The 24001-nt window shown below is 38.6% G+C and overlaps 1 protein-coding gene across 5 annotated transcripts in view; it reads left to right on the forward strand.

Annotated features, from left to right (window-relative positions):
* The window catches only part of ST6GALNAC3 (ST6 N-acetylgalactosaminide alpha-2,6-sialyltransferase 3), a 467918-nt gene that overhangs the window by 94557 nt on the left and 349360 nt on the right, over positions 1 to 24001 (forward strand). The window lies entirely within an intron of this gene.

Raw genomic sequence — 24001 nt, forward strand, 5'->3', positions numbered from 1 at the left:
ATTGAGAATACAGTCATGCACCACTTAATGACCAGGATGCATTCTGAGAAATGTGTCGTTAGACGATACCATTGTGCGAACATCACAGAGTGAACTTAACACAAACCTGATGGTGTAGCCTACTGCTCCTAAGTTCCAAGCCTCTACAGCATGTTACTACCGTATGAGACAACAGAAGATTAATCAAGCACAAGAGAAAATGATGCAATCCAGGAACATAGTAAACGTGAGATTATGAGGCAGCTACTGGCATAACACGGCATACTGTTTTATAGCAATATTTTTTTTATAAGCAGAAAGAGTACACTCTAAAATAATGATAAAATTTATAGTGTAGTATATGTATAACCTAATAACATAGTTGTCAATTATCATTATCAAGTATTATGTACTATACATAATTATATGTGCTCTTTCTATACGACCAGAAGCACAGTAGGTTCATTTACACCAGCAGCACCACAAACATGGGAGTAACGTGTTTTGCTACATTAAGATGGCTATGGCATCACTAGGTGATAAGAATTTTTCAACTCCATTATAATTTTATGGCACCACCATCATATATGCAGTCGTTGGCCGAAATGCAATTACTTGACATATGAGTGAAGTCAAAATTGGTGGCTTACTTTCACTGATGATGGAGGTTAGGTCATTTTCTGAGAGCAAAGGGGCAGGCCTGGTCCTGGGACTTAAGGAAAATGCAGGGGCCCTTGGAAAAACACACAGATGAGAGAAATCATTAGGTAAGAATAAGGAGACCTGAGTTATATAGCTTGCTTCGGCTACTCTTAGACTACTCAAAATACCTTCCAGATCTCTAGAATGAAAGAATTACCCTGAATCTATCAATATTAAGTCTCAGCACTAAGTATTATGTAATTAAAGAAACTAATACAATGCTGTCTAAAATGTGGGACTGCATTGACTGTATTAATACTTCCTTATTTTTAAAAAGTCAGAGCACCTTTACATAAGAACTAATTTTCAACAAAGGCCATTATCCTCATGTGAGAGATACAGAATCTTGGGCACAGACACGTGAGAAATTTTGCCCGTAGCCACGAACTGAGATTGGTACCAGGCTCTGCGGGCTCCCAGCTAGAGGTTTCTTCCACCAGACTGTTTACATTTCATGATTTATCAAGAGCACTCTACTCAACATGGAAAAAGAATTTTTAAAGAGTCTTGCTCTCACAGAACATCTGTGGGAGTGCTGGAGGAAAAGTTAAAAAGAGACATACTTTAATATTTTATCTCGACACACAGCCCCAGAGGTCCCTTCCATTGTCTCTGCCAACAGGAAATCATAGCTGCTTTTCATCCGTCTGTTGGCTTCTTGTTTCTGGAGTTTGTGTTTAGTAATAAGACGTTTTGTTTCTCAGTCCAGGTGGTTAAAAAATACTGTTTTAACTGGAATATTCGTGGCTATGTACTTCTCAATGCCGTGGATCATTTTTTCAAAGCTTTTCGCTGCTTTTGCTCTTTGATCAGGAAAAATCACTTAACAGTGAGACTGGAATATACTTTCATATACTCCCATGTGTCCATGTTCTCACCTACCGGTCTTTACTTCTCTGAGGAGTCTGACCTTATGAATTAAATTCTTTCTTATTGTTACATTAGTCAGGCAGATTGGGAAACTGGGGACTTTTGTTTATTGATCCTTTTATCTCCTGCTTTTTTTTCCTGTAAAGGTCATTTTTCAATTTCCCCAGAAGGTAATTCTATTTCTCTTAGTAATTCTCAATAAATACTAAGCTTAGGACATTCATACAAAAGCCAGAATAAACATTAAGCTTAGAAGTGTCATATAAAAACTAGAAACAAGTATCTGTGCTTCTAAATTAGATAGAAAAAAAAAAATCTAATAAGATTCTTCCACTCCGTACAAGGCCCACAAAAGAAAGACCGGCCCCTTCTCTTTAGGAGTCTGGCTTGGAAGACTCCTCATCCTTCGGTGAAAGCATAAACATCACTTTCTCAAAAATGCCTTCCTTAAGGTCTACTTCCCCAGGCTATATTAGGGTTCCCTTTCCTGTCTTCTCTTAACATCCTTGACTTCCTCCACCATGTTTAACACTGTAGTTACAGTTATATGTATTTGATGTCTCCCCTCAACTCTCCCCCACAACATATTATAAGCTCCATTATGTTAGGAGCCTTGGTAACTATAAAAGATACTAAATAAATATTTGTTGAATGTATAATAATAATAACAGAATATTTATTGTGCTTACTAAATACTAGAGACTGTGATGAATTATTACGTCTTATTTTGTTAATTCTTTGTCTTAGTCTGCTCAGGCTACCACAGTAATATACCGTAAGTTGACTGGCATAACGGAAATTTATTTTCTCATTGTTCCGGAGGTGAGAAGTTCAAGACAAGATTTGGCTGATTTAGTTTCTAGTTAGGGCCCTCTTCCTGGCTTGCAGATAGCCACCTTCTTGCTATACCCTCACAGGACAGAGAGAATGAAAATGAGTTCCCTGGTGTCTGTTCTTATCAGGACCCTAATTCCATCAAATCAGGACCCACTTTTGTGACCTTGTTTAACTTTATATTTTTTACTCCAAATAGAGTCATACTGGGGTTTAGAGCTTTCAACATATGAATTATAGGGGGACACAGACCTCCTCCCAACAACCTTAATGAAGTAAGCACTATGATTGCCTCTGTTTTACAAATGAGGATACCGAGGCTTAGAGCAAGGCACTTTGCCAAGGTCAGACTAGTAAGTGAACTAACCAGATCATAGTCACGGGCCTCATCATCTCAAACTGGGCTTGTAAGGGTATAAAGATCTGAACTACATTACATGCACAGTGAGGGACTACAGAATAAAAAGAGGGTAGAGTTGATCGAGTATAAACCAGGAAAGACTTGTAGAAGAGAAGTAATCTGAGTTATGGAGTAGGATCTTAAAGAACTGTATGCAAGTAAGAGGATTTTAGAGACTAGTATAGTGCTTCTTAAACCTTGTGTATTAGGACCTCTTTGCACTACCTTAAAAAGTCTTAAGAACCTCAGAAAGCTTTTGTTTATGTGAGTGATACTTATTATATTATATTGATATTTATACTATTAGAAATTATACCTGGGAAGATTTAAAAATACTAATTTATTTAAAAGTAATAATAAACTCATTGCATGTTAGAATAAATAATGTATATTTATAAGAAATAACTATAATTTTCAAGATTAAAAAGTTAGTGAGAATGGTAGCATTCTTTCTTTTTTTGTTTTTTTGGAAACATCTCTAATCTCTGTCTTAATAGAAGACAGCTGGTTTCTCATATCTGCTTCTGTGTTCAATCTGTTCCAAAATGTGGTGTTGGTTGAAGTAGATGAAGAAAATTCAGCCTTACACAGATATGTGTTGGACAAGGAAGGAGTATTTAAATAGTCTTTTCACATGATTGCGGACGTTCTTCTTTGTTACCACAGCAAAACTCCAAGTGGTAGGTTCTTAAAGGTTAGTTGCAATGTGAAATCTGAAACTGAATCAATGAACTTTTCGTATTAAAATCCATTGGTCTGGCTTGCACTTTGAATGGATTTTTCATCCATGCATGATTTTGTAACATCTTGTGTTGGTCATTGGAAAATATGGTTCACTGAGTTACTGTAGATCTTTCAAATGTTGACATATTTCATTACACAGTAGCCAAAAATTACATTCCTTAATATCACCACTCAAATATCTCATCACAAATCTTTAAGTACTGGAAAGCTGTCAAGTTCGTGGTGGCAGACACAAGTTTTATAAAATCCTAATTTTCATTCGAAAACTAGATTTTTATCATTGGCATCAAATGTCGTTAGTGATTTTCTTGAAGTGACAGGATCACTTTATTTGTCTATAAGAAAATGTCTGCCAAATGGCCAAGTCTAAATAATTGTACTTTGTTAGTTTTTCCTTTCAAGTAAAAATTGTGTTTGATGAAAAAAGCAACTAGTTGAGCTTACAACTCAGTCATACAAACTGTTGTCCTTGTAACAACCATTGTATCTATATATGCAGAAATGCTTTATGCATGTTTACCCTTTCATCACATAGAATATTAAAAGGATGTGTACTCAAGGTTTAATAAAAATTAATATTTTTTACTGCTCCATCAAGAACACTCTTAATTGAAACCACTATTTATTTTTTTGTGAGTACATGGCCTTGAAGAACGCAGTGAGTACTAGTACCGTTTGGTGCCACAGCTTTAATTCATGCTAAGGTGCTAGCACTTTTACCTGCCATTGCTTCTTTAGTGCCAGTGTCAAGAAAGTGAAAAAGGCAAATACATCTTAGTTCCAAAAACGGTTTTGCCCTTGTCGTCTCCAGTGGGGTTGCAGGGACTACGTCCTCCCTGCCAAGATCTGTGCATTGCACTTTGAGATCTGCTGGGCTGGAGGAATTGTGTTATGGGATGAGTTTCATCAGGGAAGCCAGGAATAGGTACTTTGAGTTTAAAGTTCAAGGATTAGTGACTCTGAAACGAGGGTGGGGTTGGGGATAGGGCAGCCCTTAAATGAAGTTAGTAAGAGGGAGAAAAGTTTTAACAAAGAGTCCTAAGGCTCGGAAGCTCAGATTCTGGAGTATTTCCTCAAGGAAAATTAGGAGTTTCTGTAATTTGTTGGGACAGAATGATACTATCCATGTGTTTTCTCTCAGTAGAATGGGAATATAATAGTATTATTATTGAATGAGTTAATGTGTAAACAGCTTACAACAGGGTCTGGTATGTGGCAGGACCTATATAAGCGTTGTTATTGTGAAAATGGAGTTTTACTCTAGTTACAGGTAACTGTTCTTAAACTTTAGCAGGTGGCAGAATGCCTGCAAGGCTTGTTGAAACACAGATTGCTAGGCTCTGCCTCTGGAGTTTCTGATTAAGGAAGTCTGAGATGGGGCCACGAAAGTATTTCTGTCTAGTTCCTGGGTGATACTGATTACTGGGTGGGACACTCCCTAAAACTCTGAATCAGAGTAACTGTGTCCTTTTCTTTCCCAGTTACTCAACAAGCTGGTGCCTATTATTTGAGATCCTTGGATGAAAAGTAATGTCTGCTTATTCTTCCTTTTTCATTTGGTTTCTTTCATTTAGTTTGGCCTAAGAACCAAAAATTTCTCTTCATGTTTGTGCGTTTTTCTCTCTGGGCTATAACCTGAGACAGTAACTGGTTCAGTAGTTACTTTTTTAAAAAATGCACTGTCTCCTGTGCCTAATTGCTATTAAAGCAGATGACTGGTTTCTAAAAGTTCACCCAACTGCTGGTGGTTTTACTGTCCAGCTTAATTTTCAACAGCTCTAAGCACACTGACTAACGTCACAGGGCATGCCAGTGTTCTGAACTTGCCATAACTTCCTTTTTCTCAGGGTTTGGAAGTATAGCTAAGACTGCTAATTTGAAGGCTACTGATAAAGATGTGCTAAATGAAGAATGTTTGTACCTTGAAAATTACCAGGGATGTCGATTTCAAATTGTACATTGATTTAACAAATATGTGAGTACCAACAATGTGCAATGTGCAAGGCTTTGTGCTAGATTCTGAGGACAAAAAAAAAAAATTACATATATATATATATATATATATATATAAAAGCAAGCATATGTCTGGGTCACTAATAAGTCAACAGGCAGTTACAAAATAGGGAAGGACAGGGAGCTGATTGGGCTGAGGTAGGTACTGAATTCATGAGGGGCAGGCAAGGCTCCCGGGATAAGCATCATCAGAGCTGAAACCTTCGGGAAACTTTGAATTAGTCAAGCAAAGAAAGGAGACAAAACTGTATGAACAGAATTTCAGGCTGAATGAATAGCGTGTAGGAGGATGTAGAGGAGAATGAGAAAATAGTGTCTTTGAGAAGTTTAATTTGGCTGGCTCATTTGGGTTAGGTTACGGGGGTGGGGGTTGTCAAGCCGCAGTGTAAAGGTAGGAAATCACAAGAAGGTAGAAAGGTCAGGCAGAGCCCTCTATGCCTTTCGGGTTTCTCAATCTCAGCACTATTGGCATTTTGGGCCAGGTAATTCTTTGTGGTGGTAGGGGTGGAGGCTGTCCTGTTATAGAATTTTTAGCAGCTTCTGTTTTGGATGCCAGTGGCAACTCACCCTCTCCCAACTGTGACAACCAAAAATGTCTGCAAGTGTCCCTTGGAGGTCGGGAGTCAAATTGCCCCAGTTGAGAACCATTGTTACTGAGTTTGCCTTTGTATTAAGAGTAGTAGAGAACAGTTATAGAATTTTATTCATTTCCATGACGGGAACAGATTTACACCTTTGGACAATCACTATGTCAAGAGTATAGAGAATGATGGGGATTTGGCAAGATTGGAAACCTGTTAGGGTGTTGTTGCCATTTGGGTAAAAAATATCAGCTATCTGATCTAAGGTAGTAGCTGTAGGGATGGAGAAAAGTATGTAGACTTGAGATATATTTAGGTGATAGAATTGATAGGCTCTGGTGACTAACTGTACATGACTAGTGAGGGAAAGAGAAAAATCCAGGCCAACTCAAGGTTTCTGGCTCGGGCCCTGAAGAAGATGGCCATGCTGTTCACCGATGAAGGGAGCCTAGGAGAAGGTACGGATTTATTTAGGGGAATCAGAAGGTGATGGCTTGGATTTAGACTTGTGGAATTTGAGGTACCTTGTGAATAGCCAAGTGGAGGTTTCATCTGTAAGTATGAACTTAGGAGACAGAGGACCTGGATGGAAGGTGAAACTCTGGGTGAGGCTAAGGGAGGATGCATTGTATGTGAAGAGCAGGGAACTAAAAGCAGGTCCTGGCAAGAGTAGGTGGAGTTAAAAAAGCAGGGGACGTGGGGGAGGAAACTAGGATGCTGCAGTTCCAAGGAAGTTTAGAAGAGCTCAGCTCAGTGAAGAAGAGCAAACTTTGCATCTGTGGCTCAAAGTCCTTTCTTTCCTTCAATGGATTTGAGCTTCATATGGTCCCAGATTCTCATTAAGGTCATCTGCAGTGATTGAAAACTCCAGGAGACAGAAGGGTGTGACTGGTTATGGACATTGCCACATTTACTCCTGATATAACTCAAGTAGAAGCTCTGAATCATAACATCTAGAGTCGAAGGCAGATGCTGTGCCTCTGTAGGATTGATGCAGGCCCAGACTTTGGAATTATGTAGTAGGCTTTGTAATGGAGACAAAATTCCCCAGCTGAAGATCACTTGTCGCTTCCTTAAAGAAAATTCTTTTTGATGAGTAGTAGTACTGTGTTTCTGTTTCATAAAAGCCACTTTTGATAAAAAAGTAATAACTTTAATTTAGAGATTGTATAGCTATCACTGAAGGGTTATGAAGTCATATAACCAAGGCTCCAAGATCAGCATTGTACAATATCATATGATTTTTTCCTGAGTGTATGTGCTCCAGATACCTGACCATTGACGGTATTAATGTATTATTTACATGAAACTAAGATCCAGTGCATTCTAAATGGCTGTGATTTATCATGGTTATTTCAGAATTGGGTCCTGTGGCCATAGGCTAATTCGACTTGAAGGAAATTCTGTGCTGTGTTCTTGGATTTCATGCTTTAAAATTTCAGCAATAGTTTTCAATGCTCTGTTAATTAAAATAAGATGTTTTATACCTTTTTCCGCATAATATGGAATGCTCTTAGCAGCTTATATTAGAAATAAAACCCTTAGAAGCTTTACATCTTTGTTTTTCTAATTTATGTGTCCCATTTGCCCTGAAGGTGTTGAGAAGTTGAGATTTACGGCCATCCCAACTGGGAGAGTTTAAGAGTCTTAATTAAATGAGAGCTTGTTTGTGTATTCAAATGGAAAACTGTGGCTGGACAAAATAAAATTTGCGCTAAATTTGTAGTGGGTTATCTCCCAAACGTAGTACAGTGTACCCTTTCCTGGTGATTCCACTTGCCCAATAATTTACATGGTGACTATGGGACAGACTATTTTTGTATATACAACTTTTTAGCCGTGACTTATTTGACCAAGATTGGGCTTCTATACCAAGCTATGTGCTGATAATAAGCCCCTGAATCTGGGACTTCGTAATTGATTCTACCAGATTCTCAGTAGGTCTTTTAGGTGGGACCGTTTTCTGTTATGGAAATAGGAACATTGAGAAAGCAGGTCTGCATAAAGAGAATGAGCGGAGAGAAGCGTAGAGACAGGCATTGGAGAGGAAGGACTCCCAGGCTCCCCTGGGGCATCTTAGTCCATGGTTCCAGTAAATGCCTGAGACCCACCTCATCAATGCCTTTGCAGTCTCTCACAAACCCTGTATCCTTCTAATAAATCACCCCGTGTGTTTAAATTCACCTGGTGGTTTCCTGCACATGAGAACAATGAAATGGGCAGCATTGCCTAGATTTCTACTTTCTGATTGGATGGTAGTTATCATGCTTTGTTTACAGATTTAAAATAAGCTCTTACATGAGTTGAATATTATTTGATGGCTTTAAGTTGAGCTAGTCTTTGGTTTAAATGTTATTGATATTTTTTGAAAAATAATAAATATAACAACACAAAAATTTGAAACCAGATACTTAACACAGGTGTGTGTGTGTGTGTGTGTGTGTGTGTGTGTGTGTGTGTGTGTGTGTGTGTGTTAAGTGATGGTTTGTTCTAGGAGTCCAAGTCTTTTAAAGTTTGATGTGTGGACAAGGAAACGAGAGTACAGTCTCTCAGAGGCAGTTAGGAGGCACTATGGTATGGTGACCAGAGCACCTTAGAATAGAAGGGTCATTTCCAAGCTTCTTCTCAAGAGATTTCTTTCTCATTTTCTGGTCTTATGTCTTTTTGTCCCTGGAAATAAATGCTTCAAGATCCCAGCCTAACTAGCGACTTCTGATGACCCAATGTTTTTAATGATTGGGAGGAAGACAGCTCTTGCATCTTTGACATTTGAAGATTATTAATAATAAATATCCTTACAAAGTTCCTCTGTCTATAGTATAGTAATGCAAAAACAAAATATATCCTAGTGATCTAGTGTGTTCCTTTTTTATTATTAAAAAACTGCCTGTGAATAAATGTGGATTTCTATGTATGTATATAAATATATGTTTGTATGTAGGACACATACATTTATGTATAGAGATAGAGATATGTGTCTATATGTTTAGAAAGATATTGTGATAAATAGCCCAGAAATAATTACCTTCTGGGAAACCGAAGTTGACAGAGCAGGGCAGGAAACTGTCACTTATTTACTTTAAATTTTAAAAAAAGTGATGATATTAGACTTTAACTCGATATGCATTTTTATAACTATAAAAATAAAAACTTAAAGTTATTTATGATTTGAAATCATTATAACGAGATATAAAGGGTCAATAATTGTGCTTACCTAAGCTTTTATTACCTACTAATTAGGTTGTTGGAGCAGACTGTGTATGTATGTATATAAAGGTTTAAGGGAAATTGGTAATTAACTTATAACTATAATAAATTGGGAAATTTTGTGTTATATATGTTTTAGATAAGCAAAAATTATGAACATTTCCTTCTGTTATTGTGTAATTTCCAAATTATTTATAAATATTGAATTGGTATTTATGTAGCATGTTGTTATTTTCTAAATGTCAGTTATGTTCATTTAAGGGAAACCGCTTATTGTGACTTTTACATTCTCACTTCATCTCATGCTGGTAATGGCCTTTAGAATCTCAAAGTAAAGATTTTAGAAACTGTTAAGTACCCTTACTGTGTATTTTATAAAGAGCATCCTGTTATAGGTGTCCATATAAGTGGTCCATATATGGAAAAATGTATCAGGGATAGGAAAATCTGAGAATCTGGGCCAGCTATTATTTAGTGTACATATGAGTGAAGAATATTTCTTATTTCAAGTTTTTCCTTGGAATATTAAGAAGAAAAATGTTTGCAAACATGGTGATAAGGAGTCATACATCTTGATTCTTTTACTTGCTGGATCTTTGATCTTTGTTCAGAGTATTAGGTTTTTCAACTTCATTCATTCATTCATTCATTCACTAAATGTAGTAGAATATTATGGTGATCCAAAAAATAGCTCTTGGATCTTCCGGTCTGCATTTCTTCTACAATTTTAGCATGCATCAGAGTCATTTGCAGAGTTTGTTAATACATATAACTGCGCCTCAACCTCAGATTTCTGATTTAGTATCTCTGGGTTGGAGACCCAGAATTACCATTTCTCACAAGTTCTTAGGTGATACCGATGCTGCTGGTCCCAGAACCGCATTTTGAGGGTTACCGGTCTAGAGTTTGTAGGCATTAATCAAAGTTGTCAAATTCTAACCATGTTTAGTGCTGCACAGGAGAGGAGCTTATTACTCCAAAAGAACATATGGACTTTGGAGGGCCAGGCAAGGCTTCCCTGAATAAGTGACTCTTGAGGTGAAGAAAGCATTGGTAATACATCGGTGAAGGAGGAATGAGAATGAAAAGTGATCTTTAAGATAGAGCTTTGAGGTGGAAGCATGAAGTGTGTTGGGAACAGTTTAGCACTAATACCGAGCACAAGAAGGTTGGGGATATGAGATGAAACTGGAGAGAGATAGAGCCAGCACAGAGCCATCCTAAGGATTTTGTCCTTTACTCAAAGGGTAGTGGGAGAGCATTAATAATGTTTCTAAAGGGAGAGAGGAAGAGAGGAAGTAGAGTGGAGTGAGAGACAGTGATGTGATCTATTTAGTGTTTTAAGACAAATCATGTTATCAATTGGATGCAGTGGTGTGAACATGAATGTGGGCAGACAGGAAAGGAGATGAAGTCAGTAGTCCAGGTAAACATTGATGGCGTCTTTTAAAATAGGGTTAATAATACATAAGGTTGTTAAGATGAAGAAACAATGCATGTAAGGTACTTGGTACTGGCACACAGGAAGTGCTTAGACAAAGTTAGCTGCTATTTAATTAATAAAAACAAATATTTTGAGGCTCAGAAGTTATCAGAACTATGGGAAATGCAATGGAAATGTCATCCATACTTGAATTTTTAGGCTTCTATTTGACCCCTGCTAGAGCGTCCTTTGAAAATGTGACAGTGGGGAAAGAAGAAAAAGAAAGAAAGAAAGAAAAAAAGACCCAGATATTAAGTGCTTATGTTCAGACTGAGAACATGAAAGCAAAAGAGAATTCATCTTTGAGGTAGGCACTGAATTTGTAAGTAGTTGTATGGCTGGTTGTCACCGATGCCAATTGTTTGTAGTTCTCTTGCGTGTAGAAAAAAAGCAATGTGTTTTTTTTTTTTTTTTTTTTTTCGCTGAGAAAGCCAGGATGTAGACGGTAGGGAGAAAAATAGCTGTTCAAAAAAGGAAGACCACAAAGAATAAACTATATTTTTGTGTACTGCTAAATTACAAGAATTCAAGAGAAAAGAAAAGTAAAAGGGAGGTGAGGAATCAGAGGTCTCAGCAGAAAGGAGGTAAAGAAGTGTCTTTGGGTAGTGTCATTTGGGATTCTAACAGGAAGACATGAAAATGGTCAAGAATCTGTTCTTGGATGCAGAGTGGCCATTTACAGTTCATAATTACTAATAGCCCCCATGTACGCAGCATTTGGCATGTGAAAATATATTGGCAAATGCATTAGTAAGATTTAACTATCCCAAGCTCTGGGAGCATTGACTTGGTAAAATAACAGTATCCCTAATAAAGAAAAGTAATTAACTGAGTCAGCACTCTTTCTGGGTAAAGTGATTAGATGTCAGAGATAACCATGAAGGACACAGAAGATAAATCGGGGGCATTTTCTGGCTACAGTAGAAGGATGACACAGAGAGACAAAGCCATGTACATACCCTTGACTTTGATTTTAACTCAAAGCCAGTGTTCTTTACCCAGAGAGCAGGGGAAAACCATCAGTGCTTCTAAGAGGGCCCTTTAAAGAGAGATGTATGCGTGCAGGAGTGTGTGTGTGTGTGTGTGTGTGTACACACACATACATATACAATTGGTACCAAGGCTTTAAAGAAATGAAATACAGATATTTATTGTGAACTTATTTTTGTGTAGGACCTCTACAAGTTCCCGAAGGGGATACAGGCATAGGTGAAGCCCTAAGCTTTGCTTTTGTAAAGCTGTCCATTAACGGAGAGGGAATAGTGCCCCATCTTGACTCCAGATCTTCACCCCCAGCCTCTTCCAGTCATGGCTGTCATGGAACTCTGCAGTAGGAACTGACAAGTGTGTATGGTGAGTTGTCGGAAAGAGTAGTAAAAGTGATATTTAGAAAATGTCCAACAAGAAGAGTGAAGTGTGAAGTGTGAAGTGTCTACAATTGGAAACTTTATGCTGATGAAACCAGTTGTTTAGATGTTTAGATCAATTTTTTTCTCAGTGAAAAGCCTGCCTGTAGCCTTAAAAAATGCAGGCAAGTCATCTGTATGTGGCCTTAGTGTGTTGCATTTTCGAAGTATTGATTTATTAGGTGTAAATTGATGTGGCTTTTGGACTGTTGGTGTTAAATATAGAGATCTGAATGTTTTTCATTTTATCTTAATTATGAAGAAATTGCCTGTCAAGGAAGAAAATACTTCCTGAGATAATCAGGTCTGTAGCTTTATAGGTATCCAAGTATGGTAGCTTTTAACATATGATTAAACTTTATTGGTTCTGATTAATTGTGGGAAGTTGTAGAATCAGAGTTTAGGATATTTTAAATGAGATTTTTCTTATATGTCAAAGTAAACTTAATGACAGTCAACCATGTGCAAGTACAGAGCTAGGTCTTAGGGTACATGCCAGAGAAATGTAAGGCTGTTCTCAGCCTTTGTTTTGAAGCACAGTCACATAGAGCACTTTAGAGAAATTTTGAGACTCAGGTAAAACTCAGGTCAACAAAAGCTTCACCCAAATCAATGGAGGCTGCACTCACCTCAATGGAACTACACTCAGATCAGTGGAGGTGGCTCTCAGATCAATGAAAGACACACCAGGATTAATGAAGGCAGCACTCAGATCAATGGAAGTGGTTCTCCAGATCAATAAAAGGGGCATTCAGATCAATGAAGGACATACTCAGATCAATAAAGGCAGCATCAGATCAATCAAATCAGAGTCTCTAGAGATGGACCTATCCATAAATAGTTAGTATAGCTCCCTAGTTCATTCCAACGTGCAGTCACATATGTGAGAACTAAATCAGAGCTCTGGAGAGCTCTAAAAACTACCCAACATCAATGAAATAAAACCTCTGAAGATTGAGCTGGGGCTGATAAGTTTTACAGGCTCCCCTGGTGATTCTGATGCAAACTGAGGATTTAAAACCAGTGGTGTACACCTCGCCCTCCAGAGGATTACAGCTAAATGAGGGGAAAAATGACTTATGTGTGAGACCATTGAGGAAAAGTACAAGAAACTTTATGTTTGAATGTCAAAAAATGAATAAAAGACAAGGAGTGATTTAAAAAATGCAAGTAATAACTATTTAATGATAAATAAAAATGATTTGCATATAGCATGTTTATTCAGATAGAAATTGTGTTTTCAAAGTGTAGGAATTCTTGGGAATCATTATTTCCGTCATACATTTTCACCATTATAAATTAAAACTTGATAATCTTACTTGCCAGGATTACTCTAAAATCTAAAGTGGAAGGGTTGGGATTGAGAACTGCCCCTTTACCCAGTTTCTAAGAGAGCCCGGGATCTCTAGAGCTGAGTAGGGTGCCCTGAGAGGGCTCTGAGGGTGAAAGGAGTCCTTTTTATTTCACGGTGGAGGTGGGAGGAAGAGTATATGTGGGAGGAGTTTTTGGCCTGGATATCCAGGAGTTCATTTCTCAAAACGTGAAGTATTCAGAATATTCCGTATCACAGGATGTGTGTCTTAATGCTAAAATCAGTCAATAGCTGTCTTTTTCTATGGGCTGTAAAGATATTTACTTGATAGAATTTTCTCAATTTAAGTTTTATTCCCATAATCTTTTAGCCCTTTGATAACCACCACCACCACCACCACCAGTAGTCTCTTAAGAGGATTGAGTGAGATGGTATGGGAGATTTCTCTGGATTTCAATTGCACTCCATCAGGGTACCATACCTCCGGAGTTCTTATGTAGACTTAAATGACCTGGTATATGTACATGTGCTCAGGACAATGCTGGGAACATAGTGAACACTCAGTAAATGTTAGCAATTTTATAACGTTCCCACTATTGCTGGTAATTCTATTCTTTGTTTCCTGTGCTATGGGGCCCTTGAGGGCAGGCAAGGTCTCTTCTTTGTCTTTTTATTCCCAATGCCTTAGCACATGCTTGGCACAGAATCAGTACTCATCAAATGTGTGCTGAGGGAAGGATTGGCCCGCTGAGATCTGATTGGCCCACAGCACTTATGCAATTATTTTAAATATATTATATCAGCATTTCAATGGTATTCTACTTGAGTGAAGAGCTCCATGCCTTCCAAATGCTCCATCATGTCAGTACTGCAGGGAATGACTGCTTTAGAGGAAAGGGCCCATTGTACACTCAGTAGTCCACAGTCTCTGTGTGCCTTCCTAACAGTAGACGGTACACTATACTTCCCTGTCAACCTCCGCCCTTGCTCAGGGTTCCCCAAAACACAGGTCAGTCCCTGAGTCATCATCATGCCCCATAGACGATATGATCTGTCATTTCATATGTGGTAGATATGATAGAGGGCATGGGGGGAGGGAGAGATCCTGGTAATGTGTCAGATGGACACATCAAAAGAGCACCCTTTTAAAAGAGCATCTTGTTTGGCCCTATCTGGCATCCTCTGAGGGAAAATAAGTGTGCATTTGTGAATGGGACTCTTGCTGCTACATTTATGTTGTCAAGAAGGGAAATCTACAGTGGGATTGAGAAATAATGAAAGTGCATATATATTTTTTTTCTTCCAAAGAAACCAAAAGCATTTCCACAGCTATATTCTCTGATGCTGCTGATTTTATGCTTCAAAGAATTGAGAATGAATACCTGGCAGTAAGTCCTAAATCTGTATGTGGTGACTGACAGATTAAGCACGAGGGATGTTAAAGGAGATTAGACCATGGATCCCCAAACAGCAAATGTCAGTATTATTTTCCATCTTGGAACTGAATGAAGTTGGCTTTATGTTTCTTACCATAGCCAGTACCATTATATTCTTCCAATTTGGTTCTTACATTACTTCTCTCTTTAGAACATCATTCACTTATCCAAATAGTGGTTTTTTTTTTTTTTTTTAAAGCTTATTTCATGTTATGGCTTGGTGCTCGCTACTGAGAAAATATAACAAAATGTGAGACATGGTTTTGGATCCTAGTAGCTTATATATCAAGAAACAGAAAAATGAGACTGTAAAATAGTCCTATGATGTCTTATGTGATGAAGTTCAATGAAGCCACAGTGAAGGAATCCTTTGAAGTAAGAGGAATAGCACAGAAAATAATACCAGCTTTCAGGATGGATATAATCATGCCCCACCTGTTTTCAGCCTGAGGCAGCCAAGGGCTGGTGGTTTTTAATTTTCCTCTAGGCTGTAAAGGCCATGGGGATGGTAGAAAAAGTACGTTCATTGGAGTTGTTTCTGGATTTGTATCCTGATCCTACCGCTGTCCTATTGTAGGGCTTTGGGTCGGTGACTTAATATTTCTGAGCAAAACAAAATACATCTGTCTGCATGTTTCAGAGATGGGTAAGGAGTGGCACTAGTGCTCACAGTTAGCAAAGTGCTGGCACTTAGAAGACACTCAGTTAGGTGGTGATGGTTATTAACAGCAATCATAACAGTAAAGATATTTCTATTGGGCCACTAAATGCACACTTACGTGGTTACTTCCAGCAAAACGACTCCATTCACCTTGCTCAGGTTAACTTGTCTTTCTTTATAGGACGGATTTAGTACTTTTCATTCCCCTAAATTAGACGCATTAGACAATGTATCATGGAGCTGAGCATACTTCCCTTAAGGAAGCAGTGTGTTGTTTATTTTTCATTCCTTTGACATTTCTTAAGAATTTCCAAGGAAGGAAACCTCAGGTGGCTCCCACCACATATTAGGAGGGAGTTGTCAATCCAATATTTTCGACTTCTGGTTTCTTTGTCTTTCTGTCATTTCAATAGCAACTAGTAACAACAATTAATGTTTATTGAGTCACTCTGCTGAAACATAAAAATGAGACCATAAAATAATCGCGCCATTAATTATTGTACCTTTAATGTGAGGTAGATGTTTAGCCACATTTTACATGTTGGAACTCCCAGTTGCATAGCTGGCCAGTGAGTGATAAGGGGGGGATTTAAACTCTGGCAGTCTTGCTCCAGATACTGTGCTTCTCCTTATGGTGCCACACTCACCTACCCTCCCAGTCCACTACAGCTCCCTGTGGTAATCATGAGCTTTTGCTGTGCACAAGCAGGCGTGACATAATAATGGCTAAATTTGTATGATATCTGCTATGTTCCCACCACCTGTATGTACCACCTGGCTGTCTGCTCCCTTTGCTCCTGCGCATATGGGGTTTAGTACCATTTGAGAGAATATATGGGAAACCCTTATGGTTACCTGCCCCCTTTTCAAATTGATGCTAAAGAATAGATATTAAATTTATCTTCTCTCCAGTGTTGATTTCTTGCAACCCATACCCTTTACTGGCTGTCAAATTTTCACTTTAAATACTCTAATGCACCTCACATACAAAATGACCTCGGAACCTGCTTGGTGAAGGAGCTGTTCTGTCCTGCCAGAGAAACCAGGTCCCGAGCCCTGTCCCTGTACTTCAGAGAGACCTGTTTGAATGCTCAGTTTCAGCTGCTCCCACTTATGGAGGGAGGAGTCACCAGGGCTAAGGAGATGGGTTGCCCAGAAACCATCCTCCTGCAGACTGACCTTGGTCCCTAGAGGGAGCACCTCTAGGCCCAGGGGATATGGGCAGGTTTTGGGATGGTGCTGTAATTTGCGGGCTATCTTGAAGATTATTAAGACAGTGCTTCCTATATCAAAGTGCTTTGAAAATGATAGGTATTGTCTTAGTCTTTTCAGGCTGCTACAGACTGGGTAGCTTATAAACAACAGAAACTTATTTTCCACAGTTGTGAAGGCTCGAAGTCCAAGATCAGGCTACCAGCATGGTTGAACGAGGACCCTCATCCCTGTGTCCTCACATGGCAGAAGGGGAAGAGATCTCAGGAACGGAACCTCTCTTATAGGAACACTAATCCCATTTACGAGAGCTCCGCCCTCATGATTTAAGCTCCTCCCAAAGGCCCTACCTCCTAATACCACCATCATCTTTGGGGGTTAGGATTTGAACATAAGAATTTTGAGGGAAAAAAAAAAACATATAGGCCATTAGCAATTATACAAATTTAGCCATTTTTATGTCATGCCTGCTTGCTCAGCAAAAGCTCATGATTACAACAAGACATTTGGTTGTAGGATTAGTTTATGAAAGGGTTAGAGTCCAGTACGTCACAAGCTACTAGAAGAAGAACAGAAACTCACAGCATAAGCCTCTGCCTTCCAGAGTCTGACTCTTTTAGGAGAATCGCTGCTCTGTATGAAATCCGAGGGCTCTCAATCTAACTTTCTGAGGGAGGCATTTAGGAGACTTTTTAGTGTCAGCCATTGAGTACGAATCAGTGGGCCCAAGTACAAGTCCATTATATGTGGGTTGAGAAATGTTGGGTGGGTCATTGCACCTGTCTTTGGCTGAGATCTGAGTGGCTTTGTTATGTGTAGTAGGATTCTCTTTCCATTATGCTGATGGGATTTCTAAAGTAATTGTTGGTTTACTTTTTTTTTTTTAACATCTTCCTCTGCCCTTTTATAGCCACCTTGTACTTGGAGTGATGTGTATCATAAATGTTTTTCACATTTCAGTGTATTAACCTGTGTTCTATAGGTATCCTTCCCCACTTCCCCCACACCCCTACCGCCAACCACATTTTTCTGGAGACAGTTACTGCTGATAGGATTTTATGGGGTGTCTCTTTTTCTCTCTCTCTCTTAAGTGTTTTTCTTCTTCTTGTCCCAGTTTTGAGTTTCTTTGGTCTCCAGAAACCTTCTATGCTTAATCTTTAGAGATGAATTTATCTTTTGTACTTCTCAAAGCTTTTGGGTCTAGTGGCTCATTTTGTCTATGTGCTGTAGCTTTCTTAGGCATTTTATTATCTGATTTTGCTATTTTCAAAAATTTCTTAGAATTTGCCAGGCTGATACTCTAACAGTCACTTGGTAAATTGCAAGTTGCACTGTCCTGTGAGTAGGTTTGTGATTTTTTTGCCCATTATAATGACTGCTTTCACCCCCATGTCCATGGTGCTTGGAGTGCTTCTTGCAGTCACTGAGCTCGTGCTGTGATAAAAGCATGGACATTTTACTGTCTTGAGCACAGTGGCTCATGAGGCTTTGCAAACTCTGTCTTTTACATCAGAGCATCTTATATGGTTGTGCACATCGTATCCTGCTCTGGCGTGCTGTGCCAAGAGGCCAAGTATGGGCTGATTCCCATCTGTGCTTCCCTTGCCAAGCCTTGCACCTGGTTCTGGGCTGCATCCCCATGGGAGGAACCGTTTCCTACCACACACAAAGGTGTCATGTAGGCTAGTAGCCAGTCTTTTTTAACTTAGGTAGATATCTTTAAGGGAGAAGCTGAAAAAAGATGTGACATTTCTAGTGGAGAAACAAGATCTGCTTACTCATATGGAATCTTAAAGTTCCCCCAAATAAAGGAAGTCATTAGAGGCTAAAACAAATAATTTAAGTTATTAAAGAACCACTTGGCGTTTGCTAGCATTTTACATGCCAAGGATGATTTATTATGTCCCCTCAGTTATTCTTTAACTTAGTAGGGAACTCGTAGTCAGAGCTACAGATATGATTTCAGCCTATGTAGCCCCTAAAATATCCTTGCCTTCTGAGTCCCACACTCCCTAGAGAATTGCTTCCCCTAAGTTATATTCGAGCAGCCCAGCTACAGTAAGATAACCCTGTCCCCAGGGGCTCCAACAAGCCACCCTCTATTTTCCACTTAGTTTGGTCAATGCCCAGAGCAGTCTAGCAAGCAATTGGGACTGCATATTCTGGAAGTTAACAGTGCAGTTACTTGTAGCCTTTGCCACGCTCTCATTGTATCTGAGAGCTACGGGTACTTTAGGGTTTTTTGTTTGTTTTTTTCTTCACGTGAACCATAAATACCCTTTCTCCAACTAGTATGCTGAAAGGATAGTACACTTTCATTTAGCAAATGTTTCCAGATGTTGCCCTTTGTTCTGCAGTCTATGACTTGGACCTTATCTATATTGAACTGAATTTGTTATCTGTTCACCTGGGAACCTGAACTAGCATGACATCAGGCTTTCTGTATTCATTTTTGTATTAGTCCATCAAGGCTGCCATAACAAAATACCACAGACTTAAACAATCAAAGTTTATTTCTCGCAATTCTAGAGGCCGGAATTCTAAGATCAACATGCCTGCAGGGTTCGTTTCTGGTGAGAACTCTCTTTGGCTTAAGATAGCTGCCTTCTTTCTGTGTCTTCACATGGCCTCTTCTTTGTGTGGACATTTTTGGAGTCTCTTCCTTGTCTTATAAGGACACCAGCCCTATTGGATTTGAGCCTCTCCCTTATGACTTCATTTAACCTTAATTAAAGGCTCCATCTCCAAATGTAGTCACATTGGGGATTAGGAATTCAACATATGAATTTTGGGAGAACACAATTCAGTCCATAATAACCCACACTTGCTAGACTTTCTCATTTAAACATATCTTGTAGTAGATATTAAAAACATCAACATTTCAGTGATAGCTTTTCTGTCCATTTGGGCTCATGCAGCCATGTTAAAGACTTCATTTTTATCCTCAGAAAAATACTCCATTTACAGTAATTACACTTTGGATCTTGTCCCTTAGATGGCATCCTAATTGTTATATCCAAAAATCTAAGCCTCATTTTGGAGAGTGCTCCCCAATGTTAAATATAGTGAAATGCTTCCAGACAATCTCATTTTGTTAAAATTAAATTGGTGTTTTCTGGACCATATTTGTCCCGTAAGGACTCAGCAGGCTGGGGCCCCCAGCCTGTGTTTGCAGTAATCATGTTGGTTTTTAATCAAGAGCCCTATTTGGCAGCTTCTCTTTTTGATCATTTGAAAAATACCTCCTGTGCAGTTTAAATTCCTGGGTGCTGGATCATTAAGAGGAGTTTGAGGCCTTGGTTTCCTGAGAAAAAAGCACCTGCCTTGTATGTGATATTAGTGATCAGTTTTGGTAATGATGATAATGAGGAGGAAGATTTAATTTTTCACCTGAATCTCCACATATTTAGCGAGCATCAAGACTTATTTTCATATCTACCATGTCATATTGAAAAAATTCAACCATTAGATTTTCTCCTGAGGTAAAAATGATTCCATGAGAAGAAGGTGTTTTTTTCAGACCATTTTGAAATGCAGGTGCATGATAAAAAATACAGATTATTTGGGGATTAATCATGAAATATATCGAGGTTGTTATAAGGAAGCTTATCAGTCTAGTGAAATAAGAGCCACTTTCTTGGTTATGACTTGTGCTATTTGATCAGTTACTTGCTGGGCTAGATAGCATCTGTTGGTGCCCTGATGGACTAATACAAAAAAACAGTTGAGGGTTGACTAGTAAAGTCTGACATGTTCTTTGCTGGAAGCATTTGGTAAATAGTTAAATCTGCTTATGCTTGAAATGAACACCTGAATGAGTAAATGAATGACTTCATTAATTCAGGCTGGACTGTTTTCCAAATAATTCAAATTAGTAGTAGTGCTATATGTCCACTGAACCCTTGTTTGTTTTCCTCCTTGGCACACAGCTGGAATTACATATCTCACTCTCCCTTGTTGCTGGGTAGGGCTGTGGGGTTGAATTCTGGCCAATATGGTTTGTTGGGAATGATATATGGCACTTCAAAACCTGGCTCCTAATAATCCTCCTGCATGACCCCTCTACCTTTTTTCTCTTCCCTTATCCAATGATTGGATGCAGAAGATGCAGTGAAAAAGCTAGGGAATATTAGAGACATAAGATAGAAACATGCTGGGTCCTTGAAACACTGTATGGAACAGAGGCTCCCCCATCAACCCACATGGGATTGTGATATGATTTGAACAAGAAATAAACCTTTATTGTGTTTTAAGCCAACAAAATTTGATTTCGAGGTTTTTTATTACAGTATCTGGTATTAATTATAAAAAAGTTTTAGCTTAGTTTTGTTTCTCAGTATTATGCTGGAAAGTATTTGACCTGAAAGCAGTGAATGCTGCAACCCACTGTACCCATGCCAGTTTTTTTCCTATTGAAAACATATTCTTTTTGTTCTTCTTACTCCTAGTAGAATCACAGGAAGGTGCTAACTCATAGGACAATGAGCATTTGTCAGAGATCTTGTGAAGTCACATGCTCGTTAAAACAACACATGAACGCACGATCTTTTAGAGAGGTGAATGGTGCCAGGTGTTTATTTTGCTTCTGGAATCTGTTTAGGAATCTGCTCTCCCTGGGCCTAATCCAGCAGGTGAGAACATCTACCTCTGGTGGCCATCACCATCTGATTAAGGAAAAGCAGGCACCAGTTCAGGCACATGTTCTTAATTGTGAAAATCCTACAAAAGAGATGTATTTGCAGAGACAAAGAACGTGAGTTCCATGATGTCCACTATCTAATTTTTTTTAGGTCTTAAGTGAATGTTTACTTTTTATGAATATATTAATGGACTACTTGTCTCTCAGGATTGTTTCGAAAGATATCCAAGAAAAAGCAACAACCAGAAGTCATAAAGAATGAGTTTATAAGTTCCCCCCCCCACCCCCTTTTGAGAGGTAGTCATTTTATAACCTATATTCTTCTAGAGCTATGCGGCCTAATATGGCAGCCAATAGTCCTGTGTGACTATTTAAATTTAAACGAATTAAAATTAAATAAAATTAACAGTTTATTTCCTCAGTCACAGCCACATTTCAAGTGTACAATGGCTAGTGGCTACCATACTGGACAACATAGATATATATAGAACATTTCCATCATTGCCGAAAGTTTTGTTAGATAATACTGGAATAGAGAGCTAGCTCTGACATTTTCATTTTTCTATGATGCGACCGAATTTCCAAATTTTCTTACTTCTCATGTATTTAAAGGCACTGTTCAAAACAAGACAACAGTCCCCCAATGGAGTCACTTATGCTAAGCCCCATGTTACCAAACTGAGACTTAATTACAGTTTCAGTTTTCCAAGAAATGGAATCGTAAACCAGTCAATCACCAAGCACCTGATAAGTGTTAGATAATCTGCCTGATAAACCCTTACCATCCCCTAAAGCAACAGTCCCCAACCTTTTTGGCACCAAGGACCAATGCTCCTATGAGAATTAAATGCCTGATGATTTGAAGTGATGTGAGCTCTGGGAAGCAGCTGCAAATAGGGCTGAAGCTTCGTTTGCTCTCTTGAGGCTCACCTGCTGCTGTGCAGCCTGGTTTCTAACAGGTCACAGACCAGTACCACTGCCACTAGCACTATGAGGCCCAAGGGTTGGAAACCCCTGCAAAGCAACCTTGCAATAACTAATCTACTTTTTTTTTTTTTTTGCCTAATACGACTTCCTTTTTTCTGCTACCTTCTGTCTAGAAAGTTTTGCTTTGTGTAGCTCTTCAGAGCTCCTTTCTATTTGCTAGATTGGATGCTGCCCAATTCATGAATTACTGAATAAAGCCAGTAAGATCTTAAAATTTACTCAGTTGATTTTTTTTAAATAGCACTATGCTGGTTTGTTTGTTTGTTTGTTTAAAGCACACGAGATGTTTTTAAGATTGTGGCAATATAAATTCTGGAAAAGATTCTGGAGCAAATCACAAAAAGATGATTTCAGAGTACTCGTAAAAAGAAGTTGTGATAATTAGTAGCTATCAAGGGTTCACAAGTTAAGTTATGACAGTTTCATTTCATTTCCTTTTATGGCTGGCATAACGACCTAAGCTTCATGAAAGGAGAAATTTTTTGATCTGTTTTCTTCATTACTGTGTTCTCAATATTTTTAGTGCTTGTAAATTAAAAGGCGTTCAATAACTATCTGTTGAATGACTATCAGAAAATAAAGTTGGTGCAGTTAGTGTTAGTTCTCATGTTATCTTTGGTATAACAATTGCTGGGTACTAAGACAGGTGAGTTGCTAATTATTTAAATAACCATGAGAAGAAGCTAATGGAGAGAGTATGAGACTTAGAATCAGATATAGACCTGCCTGTAGTTCTTGGCTCTTTCACCTAAACTGTGTGAGCCCAGGCAGGAATTTCACTTCCTTGAATCATTGTCTCATTTTCACATTAGACATCATAATATCCACATCATAGGGTTGTTGTGAGTATCAAGTATGGAAATAAAAGGGCTAGCATGAACATATCTTGGAAGAAGGTCTCTAGTAGAATTTAGGGGGTCAGTTTTCATTCAGACATAGCCAATATTTATATCTTTGACGTTAGTAAGGATATATTGATTTAATTTGTGGATGTCCTAAGCTGGAGTAAGAATCAGAATTCTGAGGAACCTAAATAAACTGAAAAGGTAAGCTAAATTTAAAGATTTATACTTGATTCAAAGAAAAATTTCAACAGTAGTGGGCAGAGGACATGTGGCCTAACTTCAATGTGCAAACAAACTTGGGGACTTAAAAAACAATTAGTGTCATACACCATGTGATGTGGCTGCCAGAAGTTAGTTTTAGCAATAGGAATAAGGCACCCAGAGTTGCACATTTGAACTCCTGGGAAGTTAAAAATGCTGATGACTGGGTGATGGTTAGGGATTCCAATTTAATTGGTGTGGGATACAGCTTTGGCACTGGGAGTTTTACTCATCACCCTGCCCTGCTCCTATCCCCAGGTGATCCTAATGTACAGGTAAGTTTGAGAATCACTGGTCTAGGCTGAGGGAGGTCCTGCCCTGTTTTGCTTACTTCATATTTACACAGTCTGTAAATGCTGCTTGCATGGAAAAATGCATGGTGCATGAAGTTCAAATGTTCTCCTCAAGCTTGGAACGTGTTCAGAAAGG

This window comes from Rousettus aegyptiacus, unplaced genomic scaffold, assembly GCF_014176215.1.
Source record: "Rousettus aegyptiacus isolate mRouAeg1 unplaced genomic scaffold, mRouAeg1.p scaffold_m13_p_1, whole genome shotgun sequence".
NCBI lineage: Eukaryota > Metazoa > Chordata > Mammalia > Chiroptera > Pteropodidae > Rousettus > Rousettus aegyptiacus.